The sequence below is a fragment of the Gracilinanus agilis genome, chromosome 2 (genome assembly GCF_016433145.1).
Source record: "Gracilinanus agilis isolate LMUSP501 chromosome 2, AgileGrace, whole genome shotgun sequence".
NCBI classification, from domain to species: Eukaryota; Metazoa; Chordata; class Mammalia; order Didelphimorphia; family Didelphidae; genus Gracilinanus; species Gracilinanus agilis.
Window position 1 is genome coordinate 70877601 of NC_058131.1, and position 17065 is coordinate 70894665.

Genomic DNA, 17065 nt, shown 5'->3' on the forward strand with positions numbered 1-17065 from the left:
CATAAAAGGTCCATGATCTGGGTTATTGAGGTAAGAACAAACACTCATGAGATTCCAGATACATAGAAGAACTTAGACATCCATGAGATGAAATAACCAAGTGAAAGCAAGTTCTCAGAAGTCCTCTTCTGATATCTTCCCAAAGAAAAAGTTCTTCAAAGTCCTGTTCATCTGGAAAGGAGCCTTTGATTGCTTACCTTTCCAGTGGTGACAATGTAGTTTTTATTTTGAATATCAGCCTAACTAAATGTGTAAATCTGATAGCTGGCCACCAAGGGATAAGTATTTTTGACCATCTCATAAAACCTTTGACTGCGGTATATGAGATCTGTGATGGATTATAGCATCTATCCTAATGAAATCATAGATTGAAATGTGTTATTTGAAGATAAATAAAAATTACCCTTGCTTGTAACATTTCCCTAGAATCAGCATGGATTTTTGAGCCATTTACTTACATATTTTCTACTTATGGAAAAAAATATCCTTGGCTGATTCCTTCAGAGAGTTCTCACTGAAGTAATGCATTCAGAGAAAGAGTAGGGCTTCTGCTTTCAAATTTGAATGTGAAATTATATGCCGTTATATATTGTGCGCTGTTGCCAGAAAATCACAATTGTCCCTGTAGCAATTTCTCCAGGAAATCTCGTCTTCATCCCCTGTACACACACTCATTGTAAAGCTGTCAAGCTAGGAAGCCCTCCCCTGAGGGAGACTAAATTTACTGTATGAAACAGCAGCTGTTTGTTGCCAGGAGCTGGAGGCTATAATATTTACAGTGCTCTGTTTCAGGTATCGTCACAGCCAGCCATGCAATCCATCCTGTGCCATCCCATTTATTGAAGTAAATGTTTTACCAAATATGAATTAAATTGCTGTTTTTGTCATAATCAGATCTAATAGCACAGAACACAACTCCATCCTCTGACAGGGCAAAATATCCCCCATAGCAGCACCGCCAAAAGCATGGCATCTCTTGGGAAGTTGCATTGTCAGGCTCTGTGATGTAACTGGCCAGACTCTATAATGTAACCAAGTCGTTCATTCCAATGCATAGTTTTGCACACACTGTGAAGAGGAGTCTATTGGCTCTAGACAGTTTCTGTTCATCGTACTATTGCCTAAAACTGTTCCAAAAGACACATTTGTTAAGCCAAAAAACAGTTTCAGGTTTGTTTCCATCTGCATTATCCCAGATTAAAATGCATTGCTTCATAAAACTTTCAGATATTGTGCAAGAGGGAGAGAGAGAGGGAAAAAGGGAGAGAGAGACATAAATATAGAGACAGAGACAAAGAGATAGAGAGGAGCCGAGAGACAGAGAGGCACAGAGAAAAGAGACAAAGAGAATGAAACAGATTACCAGGAAAAGAAACTAAATTGGAGACAGAGACAAAGAAGACAGAGACAGACAAAGGCAGAGAGAGACACAGATATACAAAGAGCACAAAAGGTACTTCTGTCACTAAATCACTGAAGTTTGCTATTTATTTTATGAAATATGAAAGGATAGAAGGGAACTGAGAGTAAAAAGTCCAAAGAAAGGGAAGGAATTTCTCAAAATCACAGATTAGGAGTAATGCAAGATTAGAACTCAGTTCCACTGATTGCTCAGAGGATGTCTTATATTTCATTGCCCCCCTCTCCTTTTTTTCTCTCTGCAATTTATTAGATTTTGATGGTTTTTTCTGTCAAATAATTCACATTTGAATTTCAGAGGCATTGAGAGCCCAGCTTTCATACTGCAGAGATTCTTGGAAGTTGTTTGAAACTACCAATAAAAGCCAGTTTGAAATATTCTTCCATCTCCCTCAGAAAAGATCTAGACACAAACCCCATTTATATATGTGTACAACATACACACATATAAAATACTTACAGGTGCACATGTAATATATGTATATTTATGTGTATAAATATCCATACACCTATAACATGTGTACATGTATACATTGCATATATGTATATAGGAGCATCTAAATACATACATGATAGTATTTAAATATATGCATATATGTGCATGTATATAAATATATAGACATAGTTGCATAAGTGTTTATAAACATACACACACAGAGGTATATTTTGTTGTTGTGTTCCTCATTCATTTGTGAAGAAGACCAATAACCTCACAGGGTGATGTCTTAACATACATATTAATTAGATTTAAATGAGACAGAGTTGCAATCATTAGTCTCATTCTCTCTTCCAGAGTCATTGAGGTCTAGTGGCAAAACAAAATTCAGGATGACTAGTGATGGCCGGGAATGCAGTGGATGACGTTGGCATCTTCAGTGTCTGACTAAACTCTAGGCACTCTACAGTGCTTGCATCACCCACCTTCATGGACATTGGAATGAATTATTCTCATCAGCTTGTTCCACTAGGGGAAGTCTTTACATGCCTGGAGCACACAACCCCCTGACTCACCAGAGTTTGAAGCCTGACTTACCAAGAATAGTTTTTCTAGAGTATTTCTTTTTTTTTTTTAAACCCTTACCTTCTGTCTTGGAGCCAATACATTGGCTCCAAGGCAGAAGAGTGGTAAGGGTAGGCAGTGGAGGTCAAGTGACTTGCCCAGGGTCACACAGCTGGGAAGTTTCTGAGGTCAGATTTGAACCTAGGACCTCCCATCTCTAGGCCTGACTCTCAATCCATTGAGCTACCCAGCTGCTCCTTTCTAGAGTATTTCTGCTGTGCATTCTATAGATTCTTAGAACCACAGGGGAGAGTTGGGTGAAAGAAAGGTAGACACCAAAAGTTGATGCGCCACTTTGAAAAAGTTTGGCAATGACAGTTGCTAGTTCTTTTGGAATGCCCCATACACCCCACATATAATATTTATTTGTATATGTGCACATAGATATCATATGTGCATTTCAATATGAGTGTGCATAAATATACACATACATGGAACTATGGGAAAGTGGAACAAAACAGAAAGAAATGCAGATTTATGGATTTCATCACACTTATATATCAGGGCATCTGCATACACAGGCAGTAAATTTCTGACCCCCATGTGGTGTCCAAGTCTTATAATTAGTCATCCTGTAGCCTGAAGCCATGCATAACATGGGAGACACACAAGTCACCAAAGATATAGATTTTTGTTTACTTTAATTCAGAATAATTTGGAATAAAAAGTATTTTTCAGGGAGTTCTTTTGAATCTCACTTGATTCAGAATATAATTCTGTCCCATTTGATTCATGGAAGACTCTACCTTGTATTCACTGGGCTAAATTGAGGAAGCCATTGGCGTTTTACCAGTTTTCCAATTTCCAACACTGAGGAAGCCCAAAGATTAGACTCACAATAAAAGGGACTCTATACAATAAATCATCCACTTATATTTCTAGAAAAGTTAGCACAGTAGTAATCTTTGCATTTCATAGAAACGAGTCTAAACTTCAATGCTATGCAACCTTGCATTTAGAAATAATCTTCATGTCCTGTGGTCTGGGGCAGGGGGGAGTGAGTGGGACGGCAGAGACATTAAATGGGGAGGCGTAGAAATTATCCTCTTTATCTATAACATGAAATTGTACTAGATGATATTTTAGGTCATTCCCAACTGTACATCTTTTGAAGGTGTTGGCCCCTCAGAAGAATCCCACCCTTGCCACTCTATAGGCCTGATAATTCATTATCAATGATGAAGAGATTCTCTGTACTTAACTAACCTGGTCCAAGGAATACAGATACTCTAGCAAATGGTAAACTTATAGTCAGGGATTTTCCAATTTATTAAGACCCTTTTCTGTTGGCCATGGATAGAGTGCTGAACCTGGAATGAAGATCTAAGTTCAAATTCTGCCTTGAGTATTTTCTATCTATGTGACATTGTAAAATCTCTTAATTTTTACTGCCCCGATGGATGGGTGAGTGCTAGAGGCAGCTAGGTGGAAGAGGATAGCAAGCTGGAACTGGAATGAGGAAAAATTGAGTTCAAATCTGGCCTCAGACATAACTGTGTGACCTTGAACAAATCACTCTTAATTTGTATAATGTGGATAATAATAGCACCTGTGTCCCAGGGTTGTTGTGAAGATAAAATCAGATATTTGTAAAGTCTTTTGTAAGCCTCAAAGTACTACATAAATGCTTCCTTATTAGAAGAGCCACAGAGATTTGCTGCAGTGAGACATTGAAGGAGGATGTCAGTGAGTTTACCCTCTTCATCCATTGAAGAAATACTTAAGCCTTTTTTGGTACAGCGACCCCTTCAGCAGCCTGGTCAAGCCTATGAACCCTGTCTTAGAATAATATATATTGTTTTAAATACATAAAAAACACATAGCACAAAACATGAAATCAATTATCTTGAAATGCATTTGTCAAAATATAATCTTTAAAAGTTTACTATATCTCAGGTAAAGAACCCTTGAAAATAGATCCTCTGATGATTCAATGGCTCTGTAGTCTTTTATATGTAGGTATGTATTTATGTACATATGTATATTACTAATGATAATGTGCTGTGAGGAATCCTGCAAACTGAAGAAATTCTTACTTGGTTTATGTTTAAAAACATTCATTTTTTTCCCTCTTGTTGTTACATAGTCTATACTATGCATAGTACCTTAAGCATAGTTTGTACTTAATTAATGCTGAATCTATCTAATAATGATCATAATAACTATGATCACATAAAGACTATTCTGTGCCCGTCAATATGGTATGCATTTTATAAATATTTTCTCAATTGTTCTACCATCAGTCTATCAACCTTTCATAATGTACTTCTCCCCTTTCTCTTAACAGAGAACCATCTCTTACTAAAAAGAATTAAGGAAAATAAACAAAAAAAAAATATGGTTCAGTAAAACCAACCACCATTTCAAAAAAGCCTAATGCAGGTTTCCACTAATATAGTCCTCAAACTTGGTTATAATTTAGGAGCATTCCATTTTTATTGTTTTATCTTTTTTGTTAACATTTCCTTTGTCACCATAACTGTGTATGCTATTTTACTATTCCATTTTAGGTTCTTAAGGGCAGGGATTGTTTTTTGCTTCTTTTTGTATACCTACTGCTTAGTACACTCCTTGGCAGATAGTAAGCATTTAATAAGTATTGATTGATTGATTGTTTCTGTTTATTTGACTTTCCATTAGTTCTTACACTTTCCTATGCTTTTGTGTATCTATTATATAAAACATTTCTTACAGCTCCATGATATTCTAGTACATTTATGTGCCACAATTTGTTTAGCCATTAATAGCCATCAACTTTGTTTAATAATTAATGTTATTAAGGATATACAATAATGAAGATAAATACTAAGCAAACAGAAATCAAAATATGGAATAGACTTTAACAGCCATCTAGTCTAACACATAGTTCTACCCAGTTTATATTTGACAGTTACACACTTTTCACTTTTGATAAGGTTCAGAAATTTATTCTTCTGGAAGGAAGCTAGCTATATCTCATGTTCTGGTTTCCAAGGATATAATTGAGGTGTCAAGGGTTTCTTACACTTATACTTTTGCCTAAAGGTCCCATTCTAGTGGATTCCTTCCTCCTAATGTTTACCACCGGTAATTAGTATCACAGTGCCATCTAACCAATTAATATCAAGAAGCTTTTACAAAAATTTATTTTGAATCTATACCAGTCAGAAATGCATCGACCTCTCCCTCCAGCACCTAAAGTACACAGTGGCCCTCATGCCTGCTCGGGCCCCAGGGAGATTGGGTTCCTACGTACATTGTCCCACCTAGATCACTTACAAGTGCTTCATGCCCAGTGGATAGGTGAGTGCTAAAGGAAGCGAGGTGGCACAAAGGAGAGTAAGCTGGAACTAGAGAAAGGAAAAATTGAGTTCTAATCAAGTCTCAGACATAGAACTGTGTGACTTTGAGCAAACCTCTTAACCTGTTTGCCTCAGTATCTTCCACCGTAAATGAAGATAATACTAGAACCTGCCTCACAGGCTGTCATGGGGATTAAATGAGGTATTCATGAAGCACTTACAACGATGTCAGGGACAGAGAAGGTGCTATATAAATGGAGCATGCAGAGACACGGTCCTTCACATGGTCTATACATACATGATTCTTCACACTGGAAGGAAGGCTTCTAAACCCAACGATGGTAGGAAAACCTTAACATGGATTTACTCTTGACTGTACATTGGAGAATAAAACTTAGGGATCAAATGAGCAAACAAATTCTTCTTGCAATTAACACAGATTTAATCAGATAATCTAAATTTCACATTGTGCACAAAGTTCAATAAAGGTAATACATTTTTTTTCTGAAAAAACACACACAATGTGAAGAACATAAGTCAAGGACATTATTCAGGATTTCACTCTTCACTTCCAAAAATATTGACGTGTACTCTAGCTCCTGGGCTTTTATGGCTGATCCTTCTAACATTTCCATCCTTCTGTGGTTGCATCCATCTCCCATCTCATTCCCCTAAAAGCAGGAAATCATAGACATGATAAAGCCCTGAGCTCTCGGCTTCCTTCTGGCTCTCATGGCCTCTCTCACCTCTGGGCATCCTCCGCAGCTCTTGTTCGTTGGCCCCTGTGTCAGCCCTACCAGAAAATGGCAGGAACAAGTATCAACTCCTTTTTTAGCTCCTCAAGCATTCAAAAAGATTCCTCTTCACCCCATGTGAGCAGGCCAGCGTGTCTCTGCGTGCTCCAGACTTGGAATCGGGGACCTTCGATCGTACATTATCATGTAGGAGAGGCACACCTCAGGCTCCTTCTAGAGCAGGCTTGACAGCTGAATTTGTCACCAGCCTCCCTTCCCACAGGAAGACTTCTATTAAGGGTTGACCCACTGCTTCCAGAGGCAGCCGATCCATTGTCCCAAGACAGCACACTATATTAGAAGATGTGCCGAATTTGGGCAAAGAGACCCAGCTTAAGTTATTATCTTGGTGATCATGGGCGAGCGCTAACAATAACGATAGGATTTACAGCCCTTTAAGGTTTGCAAAGTGCATTGCATTTATCATATATCCTTTGACCCTCATACTAACCCTGTGAGGCAGATACTGTCAATAGAGATACTTTAAGTGCCTTCTAGAGTCACTGTTTGGGAGGAATAGTGAGATGGGGGGAAGATGTGGAGGCACATTTTAAGGAAAGTCCCTCCTATATAATACCAAGTGTTTTGGAAACTTAAATGTTGGCTAGATAAGAAATGTCAGGTATATGAAAGGAATCCCTTTATAGCAACCTCTCTTGACAGCTTAACAAAGGAGGTCATGTACTGGATGGGCTTGAGCCTTGGGAGAGTTGAGCTTGAATCTCATTTCAGACACTTTCAAGCTACATGACCCTGGATAAGTAACTGATACCCTTCTGGGCTCCAATTGCTTCATCCATAACTTCTAGGATTCTTTTTAGGTCCAAATCTATGATTCTCCGAACCCTGCCTCTTCCCTTTGAAGTAGTACAAGCACATTATAATCATTTTTTAGAAGACATTTAGAATCAGAATGGTTATAAGAGTTGTCAGTGATTACAACATTTAACCAATGGCAAAACTGGCTTCTAAATCCTGACTCCTTGCTCTACATCCAGTGCTCTTTCCATTATACCACATGGGTTCTTTGTACTAAAATACTTTGGATAGCTCTCCTGGCCATATGGGACTTGTGTACACATATTCATTGAGTCTGTTTTTATTCCATGATCCCACATTAAGCAATATATTATGTCTCCTGAACTATTTGATATTCATTGCTAATAAAGCTACATAGAAATAAAGCTATGAGGAACCAGAATGGCAGCTTTTATTACAGAGATGGTTCTATTATGCTAATTTATGATGTAGATGATTTATACTAATAAGTGTAATTTCTTAAGATAAACAAAAATATCGTCAAGTTTTCCGATGCCTATACCTGTAGATGGAAAATTTACATAGCTCACGGTTTTATTAAACGTATTCTGTAGAGACAAAACATATTTTTACATAACAATCACCTCAGGCTTTTCCATGGGGAATATGAGGGTATAAAACAGCTGCACATTTATAATAGTTTCACCACCTGTTCCCCAAATGTGAAAGTTCTGATTCTCAAACAGCAAGTGTATGAAATTTTGCTCACATTTCAAGGTCACTGGGTTCCTCTACCTTCTTCTTTTGATCCTCTAGTGGAAAAAAATTAGAGTTGATTTTCCAGTGGTTGATTGGAATTTTCCAAGAGAAAGGAATTAAAATGGGATTTGTTTAAGAGAAGCCAGATGACCAGATACAAAATGACAGCTGCCATCTGTGAGGGGCTTTAATTTCTAATTTCCTAAGTGCAGTTATTTTTCTTGTCTCTTAATTCAGGACAACAACCATACCATTTGGATCGAATAGATAGACCCAAAGTCACTTCATTTGAGTATTGGGAAGTGCATGGGATAGAGTAGGGAGATGAATTGCTATTTTCACTTCGATATGTCTAAATTCTCTATATATTTTCTTTTTCATGGAAGTTAATCACTTATAATTTTCCATTGGCATCATTATTTTGATAATAATGTGTCTATATTTACCTATGTATACACACATACAAATATATATATATATATACTGGGTGCTCTATTCACTGTGCCACCTAGCTATCCTAATGATAATGTTTATTAAATAAATTATTTATACTACAGTGTAGAAAGGGTGAGACTGTTCTGAGTGTTCAACACTTTCAGAAGATGTGGTATTGGAAGGACCTTAAACATCACCTAGTAAATTTTTTCATTTTATAGATAAAGCAAGTGAATCCCAGAGAGGATGACTTATCACAGGTCGTAAAAATAATAAATAGCAGTAGAGATAGGAGTATGGATTCTCTGATTCAAAATCCACTTCCTTTACCAGGATATTTAAGCAGTTGGTAGGTTATGCTGACACTATTTCACACTAAGAAAAGTTGTTTGGGGGAACAAGATACCAAATGTAGGATTTTTCCAAAAAAAGGAAAACAATGTTAGTGATAAAGGGGAATTGGGGCTAAAATACCATAAAAGAACCATTCAGGAGCAGGAGATAGGGAATCATGGCCTGTAGGTTTAATTTGTTTGCCCAAGGCTTTGTGACTTATGGGCCACTCTTAGGCATAGGGTAGTTTCCTAACCCACTTTTGTGCTCGTCATGCCTCTTCATCTGACCTAGCATTAGGACCTGAATTCCCACCACCATGATCCCTTTCCCCCTGGAAGGAAGGCTCTGGCTTCAAACTTTATACCAACAAAATATCACCAACTTTTTCAGATCACCAAAGTATCTGGCTTCACATATCATAAGATCAATGAGGCTGACTCATGTGTTTTACAAACAGCACTACCTTTAGGTGTCACAAAGGGATAATGGCTCAATCAATCACTGTGATGAGGCTCGGTATTGGCTTTTGGTGACAAGAAGATGAGAGATGAGACTAGGTTAAAAGGAACTCTTGAGATTTTAAAGAGCAGCCTGGTAGTTCATTCACAAAGAAAAGCAATGAATCTATTGCCAAAAAAAAGGGAGAAAAAGCATAAATCCATGGGAAAATCTTTTATTATTTTTATCTTGAGTTGACTGATCATAATTATGCTGATTCTATCTGAAACTACCTATTACATAAAGTAAATTTATTATAGCTTAGAAGAGAGTCAGTATAAATGAAGAGAAAAGAGATCAGGATTTAGAACCAGAGGACCTGGGTTCAAATGGTTCCTTTTCTACATTGAAAGTCTAAGCCCCAGCATCCTCAGCTGTTAGATAGGGATAGTAAGCTGTCCACTACCAACTTAACAGTGTTTTATAAGAAAAGTACTTGTAAATATTGAAGGGCTCTTTAGAGGTGAGCAACTTTCATTTTTAAATATAAAATCCCATTATATATATATATGTATATATATATATGCATGCACACACACACATACACACTGAATATTTCCCATGACAGATAAGAGAAAGCATGTACCAATAGATAGGACATAGGTTTTGGTGTCAGTTTGTGATGAAATCATGCCTGTTACTCATGATCACCTACATGATTTTGAATAAGTTTCTGATACTTTCTGGCACAGGGGAAAACAAATGCCTAAGCTCATTGAGGGGAGGAAATAGAAAGGAAAAGCATTGAGCACTTACTATGTGCCATTTACTGTTCTAAGCATTAGGAATACAAATAGAAAGTTAAAACAACTGTTTTCAGTGAAATTGCACCATAATAAGGGGTGACTACACAGTCTTGTAGACTTCCTGTTTATATTTTAGTGACAAGAAGAGGAGAGATGATATTAGGTTAAAAATAATTTCTGAGTTTCTTATGGCAGATGGAAAGGGTAGGGAATATTTAGGTTATCATAGAGAAATTAAGAGGGTATGAGAAAGTAAGAGGGATCTTTGGAGAGCAATGGCATGGTGGATCATCTATTAATAAGATCATGAATCCAAGAATCTGAGTGAAGTGGGGTTCTTTGGCAACCCCTGAAAATGTGAGCATGTGAGAGACTGCTTCATAGTTGTCATTTTTCCAGAGTGCCTAGCATATAGTATATATTTTAAAAAAACATTTATCGAATTGAATTCCATAAGAAGTCATCCAACATTTGATAATCTTTGCTTATAATGTCACCTCATGGAAAAGAAAGCCAAAAAGAAGCTCAATCAGGCATGGGTAATATTTGGCCTCTATGATTATGGTCATCTTCAGAATTCTAGAGGCAAGGTAAGAAACAGAAGGAAAAATGATGTTAATTTGGTCAAGAAATCCTATGATAACTGAAAACAAATGAGACTAGAACAAGCTGGACCACTGTAAACCTCTAATATGAGACATTTGGATTTGGGAAAATGCCAATGGGTCTAATGGTTAATCACAGAGGAGGGCAGTTAACCAGTTTCTTCAGAGAGATCTAGTTTGAATTACCCAAGAAGGTGAAGGCATGAATGAATTTAAAAGGAATTACAAAAAAAATTACATTTTGGGAAGTCAATATTTATTACTATTGGCCTAGCACCACAGGTAAGTTGTCTAACTTCTATTTTCACTGCCTTAAAATGGACATAATAATATGTACTGTGAACTTCAAAGAGTTATCAGACAGTAACTGTGGTACAATAGGAAAATATTTATTTTTGTATTTAGAAAATTGTGATTTAAATCCTGGATTGACTATTTATTAATTGTCTGATTCTCCTGAGTCCCTTACTCACTGGACCTCATTTTTCTCACTTTTGAAATAGGGGTATTGGACCATCTAACTCCAAGGTCTTTTCATTTTATGTCTGATGTCCTTAAAACAATAAAAAAAAGATCAATTTTCTTAAATTGTGTGCACCTGAGTTTTAGCTAGATATGATATACCATTCATGATTTTTGGTGTTATCATATATTCTTTGTCACTCTAGACAAATTTCTTGGTGATAAGAGAAGAAAAATCAGCCATATTGGTGTTTTATGGGTACAAAAGAAGACTCTGAAAAGCAATGAGCTGTTTTACTCAGCATCAACATCGCTGAACTTTATAAAATTGAGGAACTTTTCATGTTCTTAAATCTAGTTGCCAGTGGCCTTTCCACATAATGTAGGTACTTCATGATCATTAAGAAGAGGTGATTCCTCTCCAAGTACTCTATGTTTTTCCTTTCAAAGGACTGCATTACCTATTTTTTAAACTCCTACTTTTCCACTCTAAAGGATAATAGACTGTGACATTTAACTCTGCTGCTTCCTTACACAGGAAGGTAACCCCTACACAGAGCTTACATTAAGGACCTGTAAATGATATTTTTAAAGTTGGTATTCCTAAGGTTGCCTTTAGCCACAGAGAAGCAGCCCCCACAATACACGAGCATTTAGACTGGCTTCCCTACCTATAAAAGAGCAAAAGACAAAGGACCCAAATATCTAGATAGGGAGAGGAGTCAGTCAGGAGACAGGAAAGAGGGAGGGAAAAAGTACGGCTGGGTGGTTGTGTGAGCAAGAGAATGAATGAATGAATGAGTGAGGAAGCCAGAATGAGGGAACGTGGGCCAAGCCAAAGAACTGGATGAAAAGCAGAGGCACAGCCAAGAGATAAGTGAGCCTTCCAACCCTGATTGAGGGCTGCCTGCCTTCCATTAATGTTTATCGTTGACAATTGTGCCTGCAGGATTGACAGCCCATACTTAGGAAATCAGTGGAGGCAAGCTGTAAATATTGTAATTGTGGCAAGGTATCTGCACTCCTTGGATTTGCTACTTAACGCCATGAGGAGTCTCACGGCAAGGATGGAATCAGTCACTGGGTTACATCGTCCTGCATCTCTACGACAGAGTTGTGCCCTTTCGGGGAAACACCCATTTTACAGCCTAATCTTCCAGAAGATCAAGGACATTTAAAGGATCCCAGTGGATAAGAGTCCCAGAGTTATATATCTAAAACTCTGAGGAACCAAAGCAGCCATTCAATTAAATCTCCTTATTTTAGAGATGAGGAAACTGGGGCCAAGGAGTGGAGGTAGCGAGGTGCCACAATGGGTAGGGAGACATAAATTTGAGTCCTGCTTCAGGCACTCACTGGATTTATGATTCTAAGAAAGTCACTTAGCTAATCTTGACTCAGTTTCCTGACCCACAATTGGGAAAATAGTAGCAGCTCCTTCCATGGGGTTGTTATGAGGAGCATATGAGATAAGACATGTAAAAGCACTTCTGCAAATCTTAAAGTACTATACAAATTTTAGCTATAATAACTTGTCTAATGGCATGGTTACTTTCTAATTCAGAGTTTCTTTGTAAAGTACCTTTTATTTAACAGGGTAATGAATATCATATGGAATATTTTTTCTACTAGGGAGCTAAAGCAAACAGAAATCAATAAAAGCACTGAATTCAAAATCTGAAACCTGAGATTCAAATTCTAACTCTCTCCCTTTTTAGTTATGGGATGATAGCCAGGACCTTTAACTTCAAATCTAGAAGGTCTCAGAACCTTAACTTTTTAAGAAAAACAAATACTACCTAATAATAGTAATTTTGGGGTATAGTGAACAATTTGTAATTCTATGAAATTACAAGTTATGGTTGACTGATCCATAATATTTGGAGCTAAAAAGACCTTTAGAAACAATTGAATTATATTTATCATTATCATATTACAATTAATATTAAATTAATAATAATGCCACAAATAAATGAGATTATACATACTTTTGTGAAAAATTTACACATATATCATTTTCCAAAGCTCAAAATACATAAATGTCAACTATAAATATTAGTCAAAATGGTGATATGACAAAGGGAATGGAATAAAATAATAGTATGATATTGGTACTAATAGTTGTATTCATATTCATAGTATTATTATTAATGTAGTAACAGTAATAGTTATAAAGCAATTGTAGTAAGGAAAAGAATTGCTAGTATTTTTATATCCCTTTAGGGTTTGCAAAGTGCTTTGCCCAATATTATTTCATTTGAACTGTTCACTGTATGAAACTATTCAAAAGTTTAGGTAAGATATAGTACCAGTTGGATTTGAATTTATAGCCTGATAAGGAAATAAATCATGTGTGAGTAGCTGTGATACAAAATAATATATGAGAATCAGCATACTGGAGAGTTAGAAAGGAAACATGATAGGGGGTCCAAGTGGGGAAAGTTATGAAAGGAAGATTCAATTGTTAATGGAAGCTCTGCTACTTTCTTGCTGTATATTTTTGACCTAGTCATTGCTGCTGTCTAAGTCTCACAGTGGCAGCCAATACTAAATCCTGTGGTTCGTATTGAACCCCTAGTTTATGGTGCTTGGCAATATCAGAGGTGTAATGTTCACATTTAAAATTTAACAATGCCATTGGACGGGCTCTAGAACTAACCTTATTAGGGAAAGAAGAAGTTGAGACAAGAAGTTAATGCATAAACTGATTCATCATGGGGTTAAGACATGGAAAGAAGAAGTGTATACCAAGTCTAGAGATGATGACCTGGGAAAGAACTGAAAATGCAGAGGGCTTTGAATGTCACCGTGAAGATGAAAAATAGGATTGCAATCAATGGGATACATTCAATGAAGTCAGATTATGATAGGATTAAGGAATGTCATCAAAATGTGATGATGATGTGACGGAGTACTTGTAGGTGATGGCAAAATAAATAAGACAAGCTCTATGCAAAGCTGAGTTGGGGTAGTGAAGTATTTCATGGGAAATGATTAAACTGAGAAATTTAGGAATTAGTTATTTGAGGGAATATCAATCTGGATAATGAAGCCATTTAGTGACATGAAGACAAATGTTGAGAACTGAATTTCTTTTTTGGTTCAGTTCTGGATTTCAAAAAGACCTGGATGCTCCTCTATTTTTCAAAAAAGTACTTTTCAAAAATTGCCTTTCCTAAGGTAGTTTTCACAGTACTGATAGTTGATGTTGAGCAAACCACCTGCATTATGAAGACCTGGGATTTTATAAGCAGTTAAGTAGGGGGAATATACTCCATGGATTCCACCAAAAACACACCTCACAATTGATAATACAAATAAAGACCCAATTTTATGGTTGATTATATACGTTGCATGCTTAGCTTTAGCCACTATAGTGGAAATAAATTCATAGTAACACTGAACAAAAGCATGCTTTGTTATATGAATGTGATAAAGTCCTGATGATCAGAAAATTATATCTGAGATTCAAATTTCTGTAGCCCAAGCCAAAAGCTTTCCAAATTCATATGAATTTAGATTTTTGTCATTTCTCCCTCTATAAACCATTAGGAAGGTTTCCAAATCATTCCAAAATTTTAAAAGTTTATCACAGCAGTTCTTTATTGTTGTAGCAAAGAACAAAAAAAAAGGCGGGGTATCCATCAGTTGTAGAATGGCTGAACCAATTATAGGATATGAATGTAATGGAATATTACGGTGATACAAGAAGAAATAAAAACAAACCTAGGAAAGCTTGGATGAATTAAGGCAGAGAGAAGTGAGCAGAACCAGGAGAATAATTTATAATGCAACAAGATTGTAAAGATAAACAATTCTGAAAGACTTAAGTACTGTAATCATTATAGTGATGAACCCTCGCTCTAAAGGACCAATGACCAAGTATGTGGCCGAATTCCTGATCTAGAGGAGATAGGCTCAAAGAATAAAATGAGAAAAAAAAACATTTCTGGGCATTTCAGATGTGTCTAAGAGCCCTTCCAACTCTTATATTCTATGAATCTAAATTGTAGTGCAATAAAAGTTTATGAGCTAGTATTCCAAACCTGTGGTAACACTAGCTGACTTCCCAGAGAATGGATGGGTAATTTTTTCCCCCTTCAAATTTCTAAAGGTCACCTAGAGGAGTTGAGAGTAGTTTTCTAGTACTATAATTCTTAGGTACCCACCAGTGTGGGTTCCATTTAAGTTAACCAGTCAGGCTTAATCTGCTTTTAGGAATAGGAATTTGCTGAGGTATGATATAGTAAGAACAATTTAAAATATGCCTTCCAAGAAAAGAAAAAAAGGAAAAAAAACAACAAACTGTCCCTCAAGTACATACATGTTCTAAAGTAAAGAAGGCTCAAGCTTAAAACATGTGTGGCAAAAGAGTAGTTCGTAGCTTTTAGATAGGGGAAGTCATTTTGTCCATTAGGGGAGTCCCCATTAAGTAATCATTAGGTAGAGTCACATTTTCTACTGAGCTCCTCACCAAGTCATGAAGCTCCCTTTCCTCGTGCCTATGTTTAGTTCACTTTCAGTTGCTGAGGCAGACACTAATGTCATCCACTGCCCTTGTGGGAACTGTTAGGACACCCATGAGAAGTCCAATTACCATCAACCCTTTGGAACTTGACAAGATAATTTTTTGCTCAAGGGTGGATGTGTGGTTTGTGGGGTTAGAGGGCTGATAGGAAACAAAGACTGTTCTTTTTCTTCTTCCTCTAAACAATTCCTTAGGAGATTGGCTGAAAGTGGTCTTACCAGGCTGACTCAGCACTGCAATCCCAGTTTCCTAAATGTCGGGCTATTTCAGTCAAACCACTTCAGAGAATAACCAACTCATCAGGCAATCACAATGCCCTTGACTAGCATAATTTCATTTCAGCCAATGGCTAGAGACATTTTGATCCTCCCAAATTTTAATTTCTTTTCTCACCTATTTTTAAGACTTTTGATGAATAGATTCCACACAAGCATCCTCACTTCATAAAGTTGGTTACTTTAAGTGGCTGCTGTGATCCAATGGCTGAATTATTGACTCTCCTTGCAATAGTAGGAACCAAGTTCAGGTTTACAATTGGTTTATGGTTATTTGACAAGATAGATAATATCATTGGCTTTTATAATCTCTACAAAAGAGAGGCACAGTGATTTGACAGATCTAAAACAACTATAGCATTAAATCCTGCTGTCAAGATTTGACCCCTAGTCTCCTGACTCCAAATCTGAGGCTCTTTCCATTAAAACTTAGAGAAAAACAGCATGTTACATCTGTAAGAAATTCTATAAATTCAATCCAACTCCTTTAGAAACTAAGATGCTGAGTAGTTAACTCGAGGTTTTATGCCACACTGGAAAGAGTCTTGGATCAAACAGAAGCAAGTCTTTGGCTAAGTAACAGATTAAATAATTCAGAAAATTAAAAGGAACCATAGAGATCATCTATAGCAACCTTTCATTTGATGTTTTAAGAAACTGGAGCCCAGAGAGGTACAATCATTTACCTAAGGTCACATAACAAGTTAAAAGCAGAGCTGGGATTCTGATCACATGACTCATTCCAGAAATTTTCTAACTGTGCCATAATTCATTTATTTTCCAGAGTCTTAATTTCTTTATATGTAAATTGATGATCTCTAAGATCCCTTCCAAGAATAAAATTTTAGGTTCTATATTCTAACAGATTGCTTCCTGATTGTCCTTTTGCCTGTAATATTTTAAGTTCCACAATTCTATGTTCTAAGATCCAGTTCTCCTCTTCTGTCTGCTAATGTGCCATCCGGCTCTGAAGTTCTACAATTCTGTTTTGTTAGTGAATCAAGTTATGTTTACCTTTTGACATAAGTAAGGCAGCATTTTAAAATGCCACGCAAGTAATGGCCATATCAGTGCTAGGTCTGTGATGCTTCACTGTAAATGACACAAC